Source organism: Podarcis filfolensis, assembly GCF_964270895.1.
Source record: "Podarcis filfolensis genome assembly, chromosome: 6".
NCBI lineage: Eukaryota > Metazoa > Chordata > Lepidosauria > Squamata > Lacertidae > Podarcis > Podarcis filfolensis.
Window position 1 is genome coordinate 61,168,235 of NC_139609.1, and position 22,854 is coordinate 61,191,088.

Consider the following 22,854-nt stretch of genomic DNA (forward strand, 5'->3'; position numbering starts at 1 on the left):
TTAAATCATGACATGGTGTAATATGTCAAGTTGTTCATATGAGGTTATATTTACCTAATTTTAACAACCTGCTAAGGAGCTGATTGTTATTATGCCAATATGTAAAACCACAGAATCCAAAGAGGGGGTGCTTTCTTTTTCCCAAGAGTGTATGTGTTTAGCCTTTTTTTAAAGGGGGGGATTCTAAGCATCTTATTTTTCTTCTATGAAATGCGAGTTCTTGTGATCACGAGTTTCTTAGATTTTCTTAGACACCCCAAGAGTGTTGAGATCCGTAGATTAGAAATAGACAAGAGCAGTTTAACACCATTCTGAAATCATGGAAATAATCCACTAACCACATCTTCAAATTTGCCTGACTGGCTTTTGTTAGGTAGAGTAGGAAGAACAGCTTGGACCCTAGACTATCAGGAGTCAAGGAAATGCTGCTCTCCCCCCCCCCCCCCAGACAGGGCATAGTCAGTGGTAGGAGGGTAGCTTTCCTGGCAGGTGAGAATGGATTGAAAATGGACTTGAGGAGGTTTGTCCGTTTCTTCTGTTCTGGAGGCTGTTATTTTGTTCTCTACTTTCTATGTTTTTTTCTTTTAGACACTTTTCTAAGTAAGCTACACAGCAAGGGACCTATACTCTGTAGACTCATGACTATGTCCCAGCACTGAGGGAGGGTGCTCTCTTCCAGTCAGGGCATGGCAGATACCTGATTTGCGTAAGTCCTGTTTTCTGAAGTGGGAAGAGAAACCCAGACAACCCTTACCACTGTAGAAAAGGAACTCCTCGCTGGTAAGACCAACCCCCCCTTTTTTGTCTAGTTCCCAACTTCCACCTAGTAGAACACCTGCCATTGCAACTCAAGAGATACTTGCTGAGACATAGAACCAGTTTTTAAAGTACATCATGCCGCATAACTAGAAAAAAAGCTGGAAAAGCTGTTTGCCTGTTGTCATGGTTAGTTCAAACAAATTTTAGTGAAAATATTGCAGATTCCAACAAAATTCTAGAATTCATTTCCCCAAGGACTACATTTCAGGTTAACAGTTCTGACTGGAGAGGTGCTGTTATGAGGTTTCTCATCCTATTTAATAATGAACTTAGGATGATACCAAAGAAGGCTGCAGAACCACAGTGTGTGCAAAGTTCAATAAATTGTTAACACTTGAATGTGAAAGCTTCTGAAAACACAAATAGCATTTTTGGGAAAGTGGGCCTTGGATTCAGTTCTGATAGCACTAATCTGTTTTTCAGATTAAAATTGTATCCCTCCCCCCAGCAGCTATTGCAAAAAAGAAAAAAGGAAGTGTATTTTTGTTTGCATCTCCTTATAATCTTAGGAAATGTGCACACAGATTGGAATGAGACAACAAATTCAGTTTTGTATTATTTTGCAATAGAATTCATTTACTTTAATAGGCACCATCATTCTCAATGTGATTTTACATTCCAGAAAAAATATAAAGAAAAATAAAATGGAGTTTGGGGAATCGATGGGGTTGCAAAACTGAATGATTTGTAAACTACATACAAAGCACACATTTTTACAAAAGTAAAACAGCAGTGCCATATAGTGTTAGTTTATATCACAGCTTTAAACATTTCTGCTGATTTCATTTTGCATTTTCTGCACATAGCAGAATTTACAAATTATTTTTTTTATTTGCTTAACAACATTTATATACTGCTTCATTGTTGTGAAAAGAGAGAGGAAGAAACCTCAAGTTTTTTTCCTATTTTAAAACACCTCAAAAATTACCGTATTACATCAGACTAAATGTCTTTCTTGTACAAAGGCCTGTCTGGCTCAGTCTGCACATTACATTTTAAACCATAGTTAAAGAGAGTATGGTTTAATGTAAAACTGCAGAGTGCTGGTACATGCTACTCCAAAGTCCCCATGCTACTGTCGTACAGCAGATGAGCCAGGGTCTGCATTGCGTTTGTTTAGCTCCAAACAATTTCCAGGGTTTGTTCTTAGCTTATTGCTCATGATTTGTTTAGAGACAAACCAATCAGAAGTCCAGCTCTGGACAACACAAGCTTATTTTTTTCTATGACGTGGCTGGAGGGGGGGAGTGCTGTGGGAACTTTGAGCAATGGGAACATTGAGGTGACATTAAGCCTCTGTCCGCAGCAGATTAAAGCAAGCAAACAAATACTTTATGTTTCTAAATGTTTTCTATTATAACATAGGGCAATTTTCAGTAAAAACCAACAACTCAATGAAAGTGTAACAAAAAGAAGAGTTAAAAATACAGCAGTAAAGTTAAACAGGAAAAGCCTGGGTAAATAAAAAGGTTAACTGACATTCCACAAAGTGGAGGTTTGATGGGCCTCTTTAGGGCATTATAGTTGTTTTATTTTCAATTCTGTTCCTTATAAATATTACCAAATGGAATATAAAAAATGATTTGGCTGAGTGAGCAGCCTTAACTTTGTCTCTGCTGCCTGTCAGCAGTAGTGCATGATTCAAAATACTGGTGCTATTTTGGTTTTACACAGGACATTTCCATACTATTTTTTACTGCTAAGAATTTGGACAACGTTCATTCAAAACTTTTGTATTCCCATGTTGTCTCTCCCCCCCGCAAAGTATTTGTTCGTCATGGTTTTTTTTTTTTTTAAAGTCTCTTGCAGTTGCAGCATAGTTGTTTCTGGTACAAACCGACTACAGTGCTTCTCTCATTTGATGCAGAGGAATGGTCAGTGACATGTCTAGTCCACCATCATGTACCGTATTGGCCTGAATATAAGCCACACATTTTTCCAATTTCAGACCCTGAGCAGTTAAAAGTGCGGCTTATATTCGCAACTTTTTACCATACGCTGCCTAGTTGCTTGGCGGTAGGGGTGGGGGGAGTGGCATGCCCACCTCCCAGGTAGCTGACAGCGCACACTCCCTAGATGTTTGGCAGTGGGGGGAGCAGCGTGCTCACCTCCCAGTTGGTTGGTGGTACACGCTCCCTAGCTGCTTGGGGGGGGGAGTGGTGTGCCCGCCTCCCAGCTGGGGGGGGGGGGAGCGTGTCAGGCCAACCAGCTAGGGAGCATGCGGCATATATGCGGGCCAATATGGTATTACCTGCCTCAAGCCATTTTCTTCAAAGTCTATCCAATCTGTGAGTGAAACTGGCTTGTCCAGCATTAAATATATATTTATTATGCATATAATAATGAAAATGATATTGAAGGGAGGGGGTGCATGAAACGAGGTAGTCAAAACAAGGTGGAAATAATAATAAGCCTCAAGGAATAATCTAGCCCCAATGTTTGCGTATTAACATTTTTTACAATTCTACTAATAGGGCTGGATTAGCAGAACACTTTGAAGTCTACAGCCAGAATATCATCTCCAACTACTCCAGCTAGAGGATTTAGACAGTGAAGCCCACAGATATCTATTGCAATGGAACTTACAGATAGTTACTGCAATATCTGCCCACACAAGAGACACAAAACCAATAGTCATATCATTGTTTCAAAGGCATCTCTTCATAGAGCTTTTTCAGCTGAGAGCATCTTTAAACCACACTCTGCATATGCATTGCAGTTGCTTTTCCCCCTACATCATAACCGATTTCAAATGGTGCTAGACAAAAACTAAGACTCTGAACACCAAGAGAAATCGGTCAGCCTGTGTAAGAGATGTTTTTTCCAGTTCCATATTGGCTGTTAAGAGTACTTGCAAGTTGTTCAGATCATAGCCTATGAAACTTTGAACAATGGTCGTATTAGTCAATGCATCTTATTAGTCAATGCAATACTAGGTATTTACTTTGAAAGAGTTTGGAAGAAGCTGGCCTAAAAAATATAGTTATAGTACTACTGCTCAATAAATGTTATGTTCCTAATTATATGACTTATCACCATCAACATTCAAATAGCCAAAAGTAAAATATAAATTTCCCACATTACTATTGGTACTTAAGCATGCACTAATTTGAAGCAAAAAGAAGGATGTTATATTCAAAATGTTATATTCCTCACTTTTATATTTTTATGGAATAACCATTGAAGTTGCATGCAACAGTGTTTTTAGCGTGAAAGCTGATGGAATTCAAATAACTATGGCAGGAAAATGAAAGGTGGTGAAATTAATGCAAATAAAATAATGTAAATTAACAGAATCCTTTCTAGATTAGAAAAGTGGCAGTGGTCCTGAATAGCACGGACCAATGTAGATTGAACAGAGAAATGGCAAAAGTTAGCCATATTTTATGGAGTATAACTGTAATGCTGCAATCTGACAGCTAGCCAGAAGTTGGCCGAGGGTTCTTCAGAGTGTGCAAGAGTCCCCAGTACACCTGTGGAAAGCTCTGCATAGATGTACTGCTTTTGATGGGGTGGGAAAGGGTTCACCAGGTGTCTCTGGATCCCAACCCCTTCATAGGAAGTTCCACCATAGACTGCTTCCCCCAAGCCCAATTTCTTTGCATGTCTCTCTAAGTGCAGTGGGCTCTCCATTTGCAGCTTTCACTGCTGCATGCAAGCAGTAGAATGGCATCCATTCTGTACTACAATGCATCTTCTTGTACTCTAGGCATAACTTAAGCTACATCTTGAAACATGATCTCTTGCTGAGACACAGAGAAAGACATGTGAATGTTACCAAATTAAATCTGGTGACCACTGTGCTCTTGCTTCCTGTTCTTCCCTGGATCCAGTGCTGTAATTCTTGCTCCTAGAACACTGATTTCAAATGGTGCTAGATACAAAGATGGGAAAATCTAAGCCACCATGTGAAACCAGCTTCCAGAGGAAGACACACTCTTGTGCTGGTACCATCTTCAGAATCCAAGCACTGTAAAGAAAGTTGCTCTTCAAGTTTCCTAGAAGGAAATGCCTATTTTTTGGTTTAACATGTGCTCTACTTTCACTGTAATAAAACAAATGCTGAAAATATGAACATAAATGTGTGCCAACATTCTATTATGCATAAAACCTGAAGAATCCAGAATATTTTATAAGGTAAATATGCTAGCATTTGAAAGCAAGAAAAAGATACCCCAAAACATTTTATCCATTAAAGTTTTCATTTTCTTCTTTACCTATTTATATAGTAAGAAAAGAAGATCTGTTATTTTACATAGTTTAATGTTAATGGATGGCTATGTTTCTTACTTGCATTAAACCTTATCTTATTAACTTAACAGTCTGGCCATTTTAGCTAATCACGTACAACCCATTGAAGTCAATGGAGCAAGTAAGCTACATCACAATTAAGTCCTCATTACTACCCCTTTTGAGGAGAGGCAAGGAAAGTCCCAAGTAATTCCCTCATTTTTGGAACACTTGATTTCCTCCACCCTCTTCCCCTACTGTACCAAATGTCTTGTGATCCTTTCACTGGTTTTACCCTTTGCCATAGTTACTGATACTTATTTTTTGCAGTTTTTCTATGAGGGGTGGTGTTCTTACTTTTTATTGCTGGTGATATTTTACCTAATCTTAGTCCCTGCTCAATCTCATTTCCTAATACTATCGCTGTCCAATGACACTCACTGGCATATTTTGGCTTTAACTGCCATTCAGCAGTAAATGAAACAATTATTTTACACAGTTTTAATCCCAGTTTCTGTCATTGTTTGCTCTTACTGAGACAGGTAACTCTTCATTTGAGTTACTTCTACTACTTTTTAGTTAATCTGCTTGCCCTTTTCCCACTCATTTCATGTTATAGAGCATGGTCGTGCTTGTAGTTACTTCCCCCCCCTCCTTACCAGTTTCATATTCTCTCCCCACTCCCCCCCGCCTCTCATTTCTTTGTGCATTTCAAAGTTTGTGGTACTCATATCTTTCCATATTCTATTCTCTGCATTATTCTTGTTCTTTGGCTCATAGCTAATTCCTTCCCCTCTCTTATTCTTGGACCTTTTAATTCTTATATTGATTATTTTGCTTATTCTTCTCTTCACCATTCTCTGTATCTTCTTGATACAAATGTTCTTAATTACACCAAAAGTGGCAAATTACTCTGCCGGTCAGGGCGGAAATTCTCACATCTTGCCATGCTACTTCAGGAAGCCAGCTTTGTTGGGTGTGACAGGCCTGCCGCCGCCTCTTATAACATAGTGCTAGCCACTGAAGCCCAAGAGGCAAGAAATGATGCAGCTTCAAGCAGAAAGGGTTGAGGCTTTCTTCCCCCATTAACTGCCCTATCATATTCTGTTCTCATTTTACAGGGTCAGGAGACTTGAGGGAACCAGGTACAAGACTTGCAGAGAGCATCGAGGGCCTGAGAACATGCTGTCCCTTGGGGCTCTACCTTTATCCTTTGACCCTGGGAAAGAACAGCTTGTGAAGGACAGATAGAAACCAGGGCACACAGAGAAACCAATGAGGGAACAGGTATCCACCCTTTGTCTTTATTTCTTGCTAACCCTCTTACTGACTGCTGTTCTCCCGCAGTTTTTGTAATCTTCATTGTATGCTCCAGTTAATACCGAGGTTTAAATCCTGAACCTTCCTGGCACCTGCCATAAAGGTTGGTGGACCCCCAAAATTTTTGTTTTACACCAGCGTGTCTGGTAGTCCTATGGTCCTCTTGCTCACTCCTGGAGTGAGCCACCAGCACCCAACCACACATTAATATATAGTTTGTTGATGAAACTTCAAGGATTCATTCTTCATTACTGTTGTGTTTTGCCACCACTTTATTTCTTCTTTTGTCTCTTCTACTTATTTTCAACCTACTTTGTGTTCTCAGTTCTCCTGTATTCACAACCCATCCTCTTCACCCTCTCCTGCCTTGGTTTCTTACTCAACATCATAGATTGTTTTTAACATGTTGGGGTGCCTCAAGAGGCAATTCTGAAAGGCAGCCTATAAATACATAAAATAAATATATCTCCTCCTGTTTATTCCTCTTAAGCCATCTTTTTAATCTTTTGGATTGGTCCTTAAGCAGCTATCATTTCTTCTGTTTCAAAAAATTAGTGTTTGGATCCCATCTTTCTATTTCTCTTAAATTCCTTTCAAAGCTGCCTGAGGTTGCTTATTCTAATGTAAAATCTAACATGATCATTTTTAGTTTGCTTTCTGTCCTCATTTTACAGTAACTGCCCTGCATGTAAATCCACAGCATCTTACACTATCCCCCCCTCTTGTGGATTTGATCCTGTAGGTCATGCCTTGCTTTAGTAATCTCTTCATTCATTCACTTTTATCGTTTCTGTTTTTTCTTGACTTCACTATTTTTCCTGTTGCTCCTACTGTTTAATTTTACGTTGTAAGTCCCTGAGATCCTTTCTTGTTGTTATTCTTTAAAGTGCTATGTATACTGACTGCACTGCATAATAATAGTAAAAATGAAACAATACTTCCTTAACAATATTACAACTATGCTGAATCCCTAAAAATGTATTTAGTTTATTTATGATTACTGGGATTTTATTTGGTTTCCCAATCTTGAGTTCTTCAGGTTGCTTCTTCTTTCCTCTCATTTGGACCTTCTTTCTCCTTTGCTTGCATAGTCTCTCTCTTCTTTACAAAATTACGTTTCCTTTATTTATGTTTAAGTGTCTCCATAATCTTAGACACCTCTCATCTGTGTATTCCTTCTCAGTCTATTGAAATACTACTTTTCTTCTTTAATTTCATTTCTCATGCGCTATTTATTTTAATCTCTCTGCTGCAAATGCCAGGAATGTTCATTCACCATCCACAATTTGTTTGTTCTGTTCCTGCATTAGAAGTTAGTAAAAAATGATAGTAATTATTGAATAACAGAGTTATATTTACAGTTGCTTTTCCTTTGTGCATTGTGTTTTGATTGAAAGCTAGCAAAAATCAGTATTGCTGCAATAAAATCTCTTCCAGATAAGGGGACTAAGACATCCAGTGTGGAAGTCCTGTTACCCAGGCAGTGAGTAGCTATTTAGCTGCAATCCAAATCTAAAACGGTTTAGCTTCCTGCCAGAGCAATACCTATTTATCTACTTGCACTTTGACATGCTTTTGAACTGCTAGGTGGGCGTTTCTGTGCGCTGTTCTGGTTTGCCAGAAGCGGCTTAGTCATGCTGGCCACATGACCCGGAAGCTGTCTGCGGACAAACGTCGGCTCCCTCGGCCAATAAAGCAAGATGAGCGCCACAACCCCAGAGTCGGTCACGACTGGACCTAATGGTCAGGGGTCCCTTTACCTTTTAAATCTAAAACCAAAGTGGGTCCCTAGCAACCTCTTTTCTTTTGGAAAACAGACCGGTTCAATACTTAACTATAATACTTCCTTATTGGGCTGCAATGCATCTGCATTTAAAGAGCAAGTCATTAATTTTTATACTGACACTTTTTTCTTGCAGGTGCCATGTCAGCAGCTTTATATAGGAGTTTTTGCTGAGGTGCAATCAGCACAGAGGGAAGTGGCCTGACCTTCCTACTCTACAGGTATGGGCTTATTTTGTCCAGCATCTGCATCACCCCATTGGATCCAGCTTCTGTAGTACAGACAGCTGGTTTTACCATGATGGATGCATTAAAATTAGATGTAGCTAGTTCTGGATTTGAGATGAGGCAGGCTTCATCATCAAACATTCACCATGCTTGGCTGTAGGATACTTGGGCTACTTACACATTAGCAGCTTAAAACACCGCAAGGTCATTTCCTCACTGCATTTCAAGTTGTGTTACCTATTTGCTTTGCCACTCCTGCAACTGCCCCATTGGTTGTCTCCAATATACACACCTCGCCTTAACTACAAAGCAAACGTGGCATAACTTCTCCTTTTGGACTGAAGCTGGTTTGAGGGTAAACACATCAAACAGTATTTCTCAGGAAAGTACACCATTAGAAAATGGTGGCGATATTGCCTTCCCTTTGCTAGTCTGTCTAAGTTCACCTAGCCTTGGCATGGAGTAGTTTGCTTGGCTAAATGCATTTTACTTATAGATAGGACCAGCAACAAAGTGAAAGTGCTGACTATCAAATGGAGAGCTGACATGTGATTTATTTCTCATGCAATCAACTTGGTATGCTTTCCTGTGGCTGAGCAGAAGGATTCAGTGGGGTAGCCAGGGGTGGTTCTGCCTGGCTTGTTAGAAGCAGCAAGTGGCATGGCGCAATAAAATTTTGGCTAGCTTGAGCTGCCTGGACTGGTGCCACAGCCACTGCATGTAGCTCATCTTTTGTGCTTTTTGCATACAAGTAAGGCATAGCCATTCTTCCTTATCTTTTGTGCACACAGACATATTTAGATTTCCCCTTTGAATGTCAGGTTACAGCTTATTCACATGGAGTACTTTAGGTTTTAGGAGAGTATCAGATAAATCACTTAAGTTGCTAACTTCATTCAATCAATGCAGAATTATGAAGGGACCCTTCTGAACCAGCTGTAATGTGGCGATTTGAAAAAGAGGTTTCAGCATTGTTACCAGTGTTAACTTTCTGTTGATCCCATTGTTGTTCTTGATTGTATCAGTTTCTTGATGGTCTCTTATAAATTGACCACAGGCTCATACGTCAATTTTTGTAGGGCACCTAGTGACAGTAATACACACAGTAAAACTTAAAAAGTTGTGAAGAATTTAAATGTTTTGCAACCAGCTCCTCCTACTTTTTCATCTGATGAAGCACCTTCCCCTCTCCACATTCTAATGGAGTACCGTATTTTTCGCTCTGTAAGACGCACTTTTTCCCTCCTAAAAAGTAAGGGGAAATATGTGTGCGTCTTATGGAGTGAATGCAGGCTGCGCAGCTATCCCAAAGCCAGAACAGCTAGAGGGAGCGCTGCACAGCTGTTCTAGCTTCTGGCTTAGCCGCGTGAAGCCTGCGCAGGGCACGGGGTAGCCTTCATCCCCGTGCCCTGCGGAGGTTTCGCAGGGCTATCCCTGGCTTTTGCGGGAGGTGGGGGAAGGGACAGAGCGCAAAAGCTCTGTCCCTTCCCCCACCTCCCAGAAAAGCCCCCAAGAGCCGCGCTCCCTTTAAAGAGCCGCATGGAGCATGTGTGTGGCTCTTGGGGGCTTTTCCCTGAAGAGGGAGAAAGGCAGCCCATCAGTGACAGGCTGCCCTTCTCCCTCCTTGGGGAAAAGCCTGCAAGCGCCACACACACGCTCCTCGCGGCTCGTGAAAGGGAGAGCTGAGCAGAGCCTGGGATGCATACAGGCTCTGCTCAGCGCTCCCTTTAAATACTTTTTTTATTGCATTCCCCCTCTAAAAACTAGGTGCATCTATGGTCAGGTGCGTCTTATGGAGTGAAAAATACGCTATTTCTGTTATCTACCCTGTCATTTTAGTTAAATTAAATTTATTTAGGCTGCAATCTACAAGCTGCTTATCCTCGCATGGCTGCAAACATACTATTGTTAATTTGGAATTGGGGGAACTGAATTGTCCAACTGATATTGGACTACAACTCCCATCATACATGACCATTGGCCTTGCAGGCTAGGGATGATGGGAGTTGCAGTGTAGCAATATCAGGAGGCCACAAGTTAGGCTGCAGTCCAACCCTCACTTACTCCAAGCTGGGGGGTGGGGTTGGATTGAGCAGAGGCATTTCTACGCTTGCTTCTATCAGTTGAACCACCTTACTGTCAGCTGCCACAAGTGTCACTCTACCATTGCCACATGTAAGCAGAAGGCTCATTAGCATTATCTCTGCCAACAGAGTCCTGCAAATGGCCCTAAAATGGGCAATTCCAGGAGTAGGGCTGAGCCACCCTGTTTCAATTGTTTGTGGATGGCATTGTGTGTGATCTGCAGTTTTATACTTACTAACAATGAAGGTAGCCATCCTTGTATCAGTACAAGCATTGGTATTTCAGCTGCTTGAAACTTGAGGAGCAAAACTAATGGAATCTGAACATTTCTCGTCCTTAGATTTATTCAGCAAAGATACGTGACAGCTTTCCACTTGAGCTGTAACAGCAAGGTAAAGCCAACCTATGGAGTAAGGAAGAATAATGCCTATTATGATTTTTGGATAACACTGTCAGTATAAATTATAAATTGCACTTTTCAGATCAACATAACCCAAACAAAGAATTCTCTGCCACAGAGACAAATCTTTAAACAGCTATATGTATGCATTTGAGAACCCTATCCTATCAGATTTCCCAGATCATGTACATGAAAATTTAAGGATGTGTGTACACAAGTGTATGACATCTATATTACCTGTTGCTACTGCAGGAAACACTAGTGCAACAACATTTTTTCCTGCCGCAGTCATATATGGAACTTAAAAACAGTATTTTAACTACCTAGAGATAATATGGGATATCTCAGACTGAACATTCATGAGAGACAGTATAGAGCAGGCTTCCTCAACCTCAGCCCTCCAGCTGTTTTGAGACTACAATTCCCATCATCCCTGACCACTGGTCCTGCTAGCCAGGGATCATGGGAGTTATAGGCCAAAAACATCTGGAGGGTCGAGGTTGAGGAAGCCTGGTATAGAGGTTACTTTAAAATACAAAGAAGCCAAGCCTAGTGAACAATAATCTGGATGCTCTGGTGATTAGTAAACTCAGACAAACTAAAAAGAGCCAACTTCTCTTTTAATAGCATGACAAAAGATGAAATACTCTATATGGCAGGTTTTCAAAGTAAAAACAGGAGGAGGAAGGCAAATTATTGGATATTATACAAATCTCAAGACAAGTGCCCTTTTCCTACTAGGGTGTTAAGGACAGTAGAGATTACATGGCTTTAAACTTGTTAGCATGAAACATCTCCCTTTGGCATAGATAAAAGCTTTTATCAAGCTCCTTATCAGCACTGGAGGTTGTATAAAAGGTGCTTGGAGGCTATATTTAAAACCACCAATCTTCAGACAGATGGCATTTTTAAAGAACCAAACAATTTCCATGAAGCAATGTTTTAATTTCACCTTGCAAACTACAGTTATTAGCAAATAGCGTTCGTTCTTTCTTTTTAATACTCATAGCAAGCTGCCAGCTCTTTCACTCTCTCCCCCGCCCTCCACCAAGTCCTTTTAAGGACAAGTAAAATGTCAACATGAACCAGGCGATGGTGCCTTCCTGGACTCCTACCACATATGCAAATTATCATGCTGCCACGTAAGATGTTTTGTAACAGCTATGTAGTACCTCATTTTTCCTCTTTAATTGAAATAGGACCAGCTGGAGAGATTATGAAACACAAGGACTCTGTGCTCTATTCTTGTGTTTGTGGCTGAAATGCCGTAATAAGGCATTGGAAAAAGAAATGAAGCGAAAGCTTATCATAAGCATTCACATTTTCCTCCTGAGGACTTCCAGTGCAGCACTCCTAGAGGAAACTACTCTCTGGCAAGTGTGGAAAACACAGAATAATAAATGAAGAGGTTGTTTATAATTAACATAGTACTGGTAAGAGCACCCAAACCCATCAAGTGGCTGGTTGGTTCTTAAGTTATCTAGAATGGTTACAGCTTTCCTTTGGCTGCTTTCCATACAGTTCTGGGAAGACCAGTCACAGGAAAACCACATGGGAGGGGTGAATGATGCAGTTACTTCCTGTGCTCTTCCCTTCACCTCTCCTAAGTCTGGCTGCTGTAGTGTAGGGAGATAAGCATGCCATATGTCCCTCCCCCACGAATGGATATTTTGCTTTTAATTTTATACTCTGTTTCTACAAATTGCATCCTAAGTTGTGTACAAAACCTGACAGAAAATACAGTTGACTTGCAACCTGCGCACATTTAACTTGTGCAATTATAGCTTTACATGTTTGGCAGCTTGGCAGCATGCAATCGCACAAATTAAACACTCCCATGCAAGGCAGAGAGCTTGAAAGCTCCCACTGCAGAAAACTTTAAGCTCTCTGCCTTGCTTCCCAGGCTCTGGAAAAGTCTCACCAGGCCTCTGGGCTTAAAAGCTCTCTGCCTTCATGGGGGGGAAGATCCACTCTGTGTGCCAGCTCCGGAAAGGTAGAATGGTCACCAGTGCTTTTTTTCTGGGGTACTCAAGGGTCCACCATACTGGCATCTTTTTTTCTAGAAGGAAAACACTGATGGTTGCACATGTTCAGTTGTGGGGTTGTTCCAGCTATAAGCAATTTTGCACAGTCCCTGGAACCTAACCCTCATGCAAGTTGTCTATATTAAAAATGTTCAAAAATAACTACACACTACAAAAATAAAATTGTTAACCAAAATATAAATATTTGTAGACCAACTAGGAAATAGGCACAAATGAATACAATCTAGAGACACTGCTTTTTCTTCTCCAGTGGATCACTTAGCAGCTGCTGAGATCTGTGATACCAGCCTGTTTCCTGGACCAGGTGCTTCTTAAGCTGATTCAGCAAGACACATTCTTAAGCAAGAATGCCCATTAAAGATCTCTTAATACACATTAGTTATGCATTGACTGTTAAGGACTACTGAAGATACACTCTTGCTTCATAGATTTAAAATGTGTTGGTGGACCATAGGGATTCTAGGATTAAAAAAAAGAACAAGACTGAAATAAGCTTATCCTCAGGCATAATTCCACTGAGGACAAGAAGCACCCAATAGCTAACAATAAGTGATCTACATAGTTTTTGTCTAATAATTGCATCAGTCAGTTGACCAAGATGGCTCTTAATAACTTCATTTATGGACAGGAGGAGACTTGTTTGCTATGTCCAAGAGAACAGGCTTATTCAACCCCTTCACTGCTGTTCTTCCAGCTATAATGTACTAAACATGCCATAGGATGTTATTCACAGGCTTCTACCTGTAGGTCAGCTCACATTCTTTCCTGTTCACAGCAAGATAATTAGCACTGGGCTATTTTACCTTTGCCTAGAGCTAAATAACATTTCATATTCAACAGGTACTCAACAGGTACATATTTTACTAGTGACTCAACAACTGAAACCCTTTTTCTTTCTCAACAAAATGTTTCATAATGATTGAAACATCTAACACATTTCAGCCAGAGTTAACCTAGCATTCCTGAAATGGTGGTCCAGGAGCAGATTACAGAGGATTTGCTAATATGACAACAGGGAGCAACGCAGCTTAAGGGCAAAACTGTGTGTCTCTGAAGCCCGGGAATCCCACAGTAGGACCCTTTTGATTTTATTGATGGGTGATATTTGCTAGAGAGATACTTCTTGTGTACCACAGTCATAACTATTGTACATATCCAAATCTATGTTTTCAGTTCCATTGAATTCAGTGGGAAAACTTGTTTCCTTAGAGATCTTTTTAATACAACATAAATGGAAACTAGCAGAACTAGAATGAAGGTATCACTCACTTGCATTTTCTTAAATTTTAAATCCCACCGTTTTTACATCATGGATCCCAAAGTGGCATGCATACAGTTCCCAGGAGCTTTCCGATCCAGGTACCAGATGCACCCAGATCTATTCTGTTTCAGCAAAGTGGTGGCTTCGCGTGCCTTCAGACCATACCCTGGGACATATGCATAGTTGGTCTTCCTAATCTCAGTCTAAATGAAAGGGTAGGGGGTGGGGAGCCACAAAAATCACCTTATTCAAGGGCACAGAAATGAATGAAGAAGAGTGGAGTTATCTTTTATTGTTTTCTTGCTGCAGAGGCTGCACTACTATTGTTCTCATTGCAGAGAACTAAACAACAACAACAGAGAAGCATGCATAATTTTTTCCTCTTTGCCCTAATATTATTTACCCCCATCTGTTTTCTCTCTTACACTCACCAACAGTGATTCCAACTAGAGGCAGGCAGCACAAATTGACAATAAAGGGCAAAGAAAATATACAGTCGTACCTCGTTTTGTGGCTGGGATCCGTTCCAGAGCCACGGCCGCTAGCCAAAAAGGACGCAGGGCAAAGCGCCACGTCCGCGTATGCGCACAGAGTGGTTCGCACTTCTGTGCATAGCGCGATTTATTGCTTCTGCGCATGTGTGAGCAGCAAACCTGGAAGTAACCCGTTCTGGTACTTCCGGGTTTGCTGCGGACATTTGCCAGAATGGATGCTAGACAAGGCGGACGTTTGCGGAGGTATTACTGTACCTATGGAAGGATTGTGGAAGCCTTACAATTAATTGTTCACACTCCACACAGCCAAGATCTACCCACCCCGATTGCCCCAAACTTCCACTGCTCCTTCCCACCCCACTGATCCCTTCTTCCCCAGCCAGGCCCTTGACCCATGAGCTCCAGAGATAATGAGGAGTTCCCCCAACTCACCACCACCAGCAGCACCACCATTTCCAGGTCTCTGCCATTTCAGGGACAACTAGCCCTTCATTTCCTCCTTCCTTGCACTGAGGGGCAGGGGCAGCACTGGATTTAAGGCAGTGTGACCGGTTTGCTTGCACTGGGCATCAAGCTGAAGGACAACCTTTTCAAAGCCCAGTAAGCACTTGCCCAGCTTTGAGGAGGTGACATGAGTGCTCTGACAGGATCTTAGAGCCCTCCTACCTCCTTTCCACAGCTGGGAAAGCACTAACTAGGTTTTGGGAAGGAGACACAAGGACTCAGACCTTGTCAGAGCCCTCATACCTCCTGTCCCAGGAGTCGCTTTCTGTTCCCTGCCTTGCCAGGGGCTGCCAAAAAACACCTTGCTGGCCAGCAGAGCATTGGACCACCCTTCTATAAAGAGTAAAATGTTACTTTGCTCAAATGGCTGCATATGGAGATTCTTTTTTAAAAGTTCACTCAGTTCTGACAAAAAGGACACATTGGCTATTAAGAAGTGAGATGAGTCATACATTTTCGGATTGCTAGATGTATTATTGAAAGGAACCTGAATCAACACGAATCCATTTTGTTTCCTTCAGGAAAGCCTGCCAAATTCTGGTCAGCCAGTGCTGAGAAGAGATATTCTACTGTTTCACTATCTATTCCTCCTAAATCAAACAAGAGGTAGTCAAGCATGCCAGAAAAGCAAGATAATCATTCCACACAAGCCAATGAGCCATCACAGTAAGATTCTACTCTGTGCTGTGAAAACAAACAAATGCTTCCATGATGCTATTCCACATGCAGCCATTTGAGCAAAGTAACATGTTGGCAATGTATTAATTCTGGTGAGGTCCAGAAAACCATAATCTCAGTTGTGTTGGAGACAGTCATGTACACACTGCGTTAAAGAAAAAGAGATATCACCCAGCTGTTTCGATGTACTCTTTCTCTTTAGCTATTCTTGAAGTGCAAGGACACAGACCATGATAACATGTGAAATGGGTGTTCCTGGATGTGACATCATTCTGCCTAACAATTCAAGGGGCAAATGCTGATAGAAACATAGCCACTAAAAAACAAGATGAAGGTATCCTCATACTTGGGAATACCCTGAGCTTTGCAGAATTCCAAAAACAAACAAACAAAACACCCCCCAAAACCAGTACAACCAACCCTGTTGAAAAATGTAACCGGGCAAGCTCCCACCACCCCCATCAATAAGGACTGAATATGCTCATTAGCCATGGAGTGTAGAGCGAGAGTTGGAAAGTATGAAATGGGTGTGGCACCAGTTGCGTTAGCTTACAGAATTCTGGGAGATGGCATGGCTGGTTGGTGAAACCCTCTACAGGGGCAGCTGCACTAGAAAGTGAGGCTACAATCCAATGTTTTCTTGCTGCTACCACTTGTCATCTTTTGAAATTGAGGCTGTACTCACACACCCATTTACTGAACACTCACTGCATTTCTAGTGCTGGTTTTTTAACGCATGTTCACACCACATTATCCATAACATATATATCCTGTACTTTGTTCTAGGATGCTAATGTTTGATGCTTTGTTTCTCAAACCAGCTTCACAACCATGTGAGCCCTTAAGCTGATATGAACAGTTGAGCTGGGGGGGGGGCTGGGGGGGAAGAGCTGTGAAACACAGTGAAAAATAACACTTCTGTGCTCTAAGGCAGTAATGTGAACACATCCTAATTCTCTGTTCTGAATCTATTAAGCTCTGTCTGTAATTAAGCACCCAAGCCCAATTTTCTATTGTTCTGACAGGTCATTGTCTAATCCATGCTCTGTTTACCTGAGCTTTATGTCGCAACTTCTACCACACTTCCTACCCTTACTCTCTCCTTTGCTCTTTCATCTTTCCTGTGGCACAGCTGTCAGGCTACATCCCTGTCTTCTAATCATTAGCAAGAATGTACAATAGGAGCTGAAATAAGCAGTCACTCCAACAGTGTGCTATAGAAATACAGTATGGGACTGAGGTATCAGCTCTTCCAGCTCCTCCTTCTAGCTTTCAGGCATGCCTGAAATTTCTCACTAAGAGCTCTAGGATTCTCCCACTCATTCATACTATCCTGCTATTCAACCCATCCATCCATTTGTCTACGATTCAAGATACCCATTCTGCAGCACAGCTACATACATTGTTTGAAATAGATGTACTAATAAACACACATGACAGCCTAACTTCAGAAACTAGATTAGCAAGAAACTCCAGTCAATTCTGGCTACTTTACCACAACATTATTATACTGCCCAAGCAGTCTAAAGGATTGTTTCCCTGTGGTGACTCTTTGGAAAACTGGCTACTATTAGTGCAAGAAAAAACTCAACAATTCCCCAGACATCCTCAGCAAAACATCTGCTGGGTTTCTTCAAAGCTTCTACAATAGATTAGTTGAAGCAATGGCACTAGCTGCCTATATACTACTGGGCTGGGTTCGAGGTGTTTTTTTCTAGTTTACAAAACTCTAAACAACTTGGAACCAGGTTTCTTAAAATACCACCTCTCTTCTGCTCCGGCCCAGCCACAACATTCCCTGCAAAAGATGACCTGGTAGTCCAAAGAGTTCCTGCAATTAACATGTCCACCTGCAGTACAGTTTTCAGTGCTGTGGTCCCTTTAATGTGGAATATATACAATTAAGAGATAAGGAATGCTCCAGCAATCCAGTCTTTCAGATGCATGCTTAAGGCTTGCAGCCAATGTAGTGCTAAGTAACCATCCCATCAACACAAGCATTTCTGCTTGTGCAACAGGACTTGCCCACTTTCCCAGCACGCTCCACAAATCCATTCTGGAGCAAATGTGGGAGGGCGAGGGGTGTATGTGGGAGTGAAGAAGTCTCTTTGTGCAAGTGGAAATCCTGCTGGGGCAGCCATTTAGCACAATATAGAAACAAGCATTAAGACACTTAGATTTACCTACTCCCTTTCAGAATGAAATTTTAAATTATTTTTCAGTGATACATCCTATAGCATTGGACATTTTAAATATTAGTTTCAATGCATACCTTACATTCTGTTTTTCTGTACACTGATCTGATAATAGTATAATGTGAGCAGACTATATATTTCTATAAATAAACAAATAAACAAATAAATAAAATAAAATAAAAGTATCAACAAGCTTCACCCCCATCTTCCCTTGATCCACAGGCCATGAACAAATGCAAAAAACATTGTCATCCATGTAAGTCCTATTCGCCACCTTGGGCTGATTAAAAAGTTATAGTCTCTTTACGGGGCAGTGATGTTTGAATTATTCCTATGTAGTATCAATGGCAAGACAAATAATATTTTTGATGATGTGTGTGTCATTCTTAGTACCTCAGTGATATATTTTAGGGACATGATGGCCCAGTGCCAGATTCCCCCACCAGCCTTTATTGCTCAAAGAGAATTGGCAGAGATGGCATTTTGGTTGCACTATGTATGATGAGAATCCAGGATTATTACGGGAAATGTCATAGGCCATATATAAATAGGCCAAGATTTAGCAACTCCCGATTCAAGTCTTGGCTCCATCAGAAGCTTCCTATGACCTGCTGGGCAAGTAATATGCATCCAGCTATGTAACCATTCTGGCTAAGGTACATTCTATAGGGTTTACTCTCTGCTCCCATCCCATTAATTCCTATAATAGTCAGATATGAAAGTAAGAGGTGACAATTTCTCATTTTACTCTGGGCAGAGAAATCATATTGATGTGACCTGTACACCCTATATAGACAACAGTATCTATAAACATTTCCACCCTGATTACTACGATCTGGCTTTCTAATATAGTTTACGGGATCTGACTCTCCACCCCCAATGTAGCTACTAATTATACTTATTTTTTTAAAAGCTAAGATTTGAACACAAGTTACGAACAACAGGCTAGTGAATGAGTGGATTGTGATTATATTCTTATGGATATGAATCAGGACTACAAATAGATTTAAGATATGGTATTTAACCAAGTGCATTCGGCAGAGCAATCTAAAGTCAGTAATTTTAATATGGACATTCCATATATTTCTAGCCATTTCATTTATAATAAATTTAAAAAATTGAGTAACCCATTAATCAAGCAATTAAATGTTGCAGCTGTAATTATAATACAATTTTCACATTGAACTTACCAACTACTAAGTGATAATTTGCTTTCTGTTTCGATATTTAAAATGCAAATATTATTATGGAAACTTTAACTGGCCAGAGCTTCCATCTTTCAAAGATTAAAAGAGCCCTCTGTCTTTTAGCAGTTTCTCTAGTTTTTCTTCCTCTTTTGTCTGTACACATCTATCATGCAGGGCCGTGCAAGCTGCTGCAAAATCTCGTGCGAGCATCCCAAAACCAGCATACTGAGCAGGCGTCAAGCAAAGCAGATAGCCTAAAAAAGCTCTTTTTGTGCTACGTCTGCTATGGTTACCTGGAATGAAAAGAGCTTTTAAGCTCTCTGCCTTACTTGAGCGGGCAAGGCCTGCTTGATGTGCAGGCTCTGAGAGTATGAAGGAATCTCTCTTTCTCCAAAACACCCACTAGCTGTGGGGTGGTTCCAAGAGCTTCAGTATATGCAATTTTCGTGTATACCCAGAACGCTTGGAACTGAACATAAGATGCATTCGTACTGTACTTGTATAATTTATTCATACAGTAGATTTTTGCAGCCTTCGAATAGTCTTCCAAAAATACCGTATTGGCCTGAATATAAGCCTCACTTTCCCCCCAAATTCTGACCATGAAAAGTTAAAGTGCGGCTCATATTCGCGACCTTACAGTATGCAGCCAGGGGCACGGGGCAAACAGCGCCAGGAGCACATCAAAGCAGCGCCTGCCCCACGCATAGTCCCCTTTCCTCTCCCCCAAGGCCGGGAAGGGAAAGAGCGAGGAAGGGGAAAGGCTGCCAGAAATGCAGCGCGGCTCCCCCCCCCCCCCAGTATGCAGACAGGAAGGGAACGGCTTATATTCGGGTATTTTTTCTTTTCCCTCCTCCAGTTTTAAAGGTGCGGCTTATATTTGGGCTAATACGGTACTACTTTATTTTTAAGTGTATTTTTATAAGATGAAGCAATGTAAAATAATTAACGGCAGCATCCAGAACATAAAGCTCTCAAAGTAAATGGAAGCAAATTAGAACCAATGGAACGAGATTCGCAGTGAATGAGAATGGAAGTCTTGACCTGTAACACAATGTACAAGTCTGCTTCCACTTCTGCTCAGAGACAAGCTGCTTGCACTATTTAAAAGGAGGTCACAACTATTTATTCAACAGTTTGCTGGTAAGTAATTTTTACCCAAAATCAATGTCTCTTATGATACTCAGCTCCTAATCAGAGAGCTCTTTATAAACTTCATACATCTCTGTTTTTGCAACACTTATGGGCTCGAATGAGTACTGCACTGTTATTGTTCAAATCAGCTACTGATGCAGACAAAGGCTGTATTCACATAGTAGTTCTATTCTGTTTTCCTGACATTTCCGTAATTGTTAATTTCCACATTATATTTGAGCTTTCACACAACAGAAAATAAATACCTATGTGAATGCTGCCAAAGAAGCTCACAAAGTAAAGAAACTTTCCCTCAGAGTTGCCGTTGGAGTTGGCATTGAAACGCCTCTCATGCTTTCCCTTCTTTTACTGTACAATTTCCCACTTACATTTCAACTTTGTAAGGCACAAAGTCTGATATCAAACAGGTATAACTCTAGGAAATGGTAGGATTAGAAATGGGCTCCTGCACTTCTCATAGATGAGCCTGTTTTAGCCCTTTTCAGAATCAAAGCCCAAGAAACCCATTCTGTTCATATGCTTAACCTTCTTGCACTAAACAAACTCCCACTATCTATTCCATCTCTGAAACTGTATACAGCAGGCTGACTCAATAACATCTCCACAGAGGCGGATTTTGGTTCTGTTGCACTGAGCACCGAGCCTAGGGGGCACTGCAGGTTGTCACAACTATGATGCAGTGAATTGAGCAGAACAGGTGGTGACGGGGGGGGGGCATGTACTGAATTTTGGCTTTGCACAAGACGCCACTGAAATTTCAAAGACCCAAGTCCTCTCCTGATCTCCAGGTTCACTGGATCAGTTCAGTGCACAAGCTAAATAAGGCCAAGCTGAAATGTAGGCTGAAAAGAGATGCAATGTGCCGAATGAAAGAGCAACTGAGACATAAAAGACTTCCCATTGCCCCCATTTTAGTTTGAAATTTAAGCTTGACATTTTTTAAGCTGTAACAATGTTTTTTAGCAGCACAATCATATGCAGAAGTCTCACCAGGTTCTATGGGAATTACATCCGAAATAAGTGTACACTGTATAGTAGCATTAACACACACAACCCTTCAAAGAAGTTTAGTCATCTATCAATTATATTAAATGTCTCTTACATCATAGCAAAATAAGGGTAAGAACTGTTGCATGCAGCACAATCCTAGACAGGCCAATTTACACCTAATATAGTAAGATTTCTTCCCATTTAAATATGCTAAAAGACATAAAGATAAGTCAACTCATTTTGTTTAAGAATGAACTGCTAAGCGTAGACTCAGCTGACCTTGTATACCAGGTGGGGTAGGTGGTAACTACAGGACACTAAAAAAGAAGAGCATATTCTAAATGTTCAAATGTGCCCCACCCCCACTTGATGTTTAGAACAACTCAGCAAGCTGGAAAAATTAAATCAAAGCCTATTTGAGAACAAAACATTCTCAACTGACAATCTAGCCTGCATGCAAGGGATTTCCTATATACAGTGAGGTAAGTTACACTGTCTCTCTGAGCCTTCACTATCCTTCTGTAAAATGTTAATAAAATGTCCCTTACAGCGTGGAGAACTAGTGATAAATATGCCAGTGGTGGCTACTGATGTATGTGTGCGCACTTACACTGCATAAAGTTTATCCAGCTAAATACTTCGTAAAACTCTACCACAAAAACTTTGCTGAAGTTAAAACTAAATTTGGGCCATTGATACTATAAGGAGCTCTATTCCACAAACTCTTGGTTCCAGGAATCTCACTCTTTTAAATAATAAATTATTACTTGCCTCCCTCCTTACATAAAATGCATATTTATATATTGGCCAGATTCAGATAATCAGCAGTAAAAAGGCTATGCAAATAATTAATCTTATGTGTTGTATCCAAAGCATACATGTTCTAAGTAAATTGAGGTTTCATACCACATGCCTTGGTTATACTCGGCTTAAACGATTGCTTGTTCTTTCCAAGTGGAAAATTAGTTGTCCAAGTTTGCTTTATGTCAAGATAGGGATAGCAAATGTTAAAATTTATTTTACAGGGCACATGGTACTTTTCCAGGTATGGAAAAAAAGGTATTAAATGTAATATTAAGTCAACTAAAGCAGAAGGTGATAAGACTTTCCCTTTCCATCAGTTGGTTTTACAAAGCTATCTGAAATCCATTCAGCTCTGGAATTAGTTTAATACTCTCTAAGTATATGTGGAAATGTAAGGACTGCTTGACCAGCATCTTTCGTTCACACAAGTCACCACTATAAAATACTGCAGAGAAGCACTACTATCCCAATTTTACAGAGGCTTAATATTTCCAGAACTACAAAAGGGTTCTGTAGCAAAGCAAGGAACCGAACTTCAGAGTTTCATGTCCTAATAAAGTATTTAACCATGAAGCACTTCCGTTCTTTAAATCAGTGGTATCTATGCCAATGTTCTCTTTTCCCGATGCCTAACGAAGGAATGCTTCAATTGTATCCTGTTGTTGAATGTGCCACAG

General features: G+C 40.8%; 1 protein-coding gene and 1 long non-coding RNA gene across 9 annotated transcripts in view; one reads left to right on the forward strand and one right to left on the reverse strand.

The window, feature by feature from the left end:
- Positions 1 to 22,854, forward strand: part of LOC310764152 (zona pellucida sperm-binding protein 3 receptor-like) — a 69,559-nt gene that overhangs the window by 30,689 nt on the left and 16,016 nt on the right. For 2 of the 3 annotated variants that reach the window (XR_014549036.1, XR_014549037.1), the window contains exons 10-11: positions 6,171 to 6,336; positions 8,289 to 8,373. The gene's annotated coding sequence lies outside the window, so the exon portion shown is untranslated. Of the gene's footprint in view, positions 1 to 6,170; positions 6,337 to 8,288; positions 8,374 to 18,263; positions 18,298 to 22,854 lie in introns of all 3 variants that reach the window. The other variant, XR_014549038.1, reaches the window with a different exon arrangement.
- LOC310764192 overlaps positions 1,368 to 22,854 on the reverse strand; it is a 37,052-nt gene continuing 15,565 nt past the window's right edge. For 3 of the 6 annotated variants that reach the window (XR_014549046.1, XR_014549047.1, XR_014549048.1), the window contains exons 5-7: positions 10,700 to 12,234; positions 9,358 to 9,463; positions 1,368 to 7,670 (exon numbers count right to left, since the gene is read on the reverse strand). This is a non-coding gene — a long non-coding RNA (uncharacterized lncRNA). The remainder of the gene's footprint in view (positions 7,671 to 9,357; positions 9,464 to 10,699; positions 12,235 to 22,854) is intronic. The other 3 variants (XR_014549044.1, XR_014549045.1, XR_014549043.1) reach the window with 2 other exon arrangements.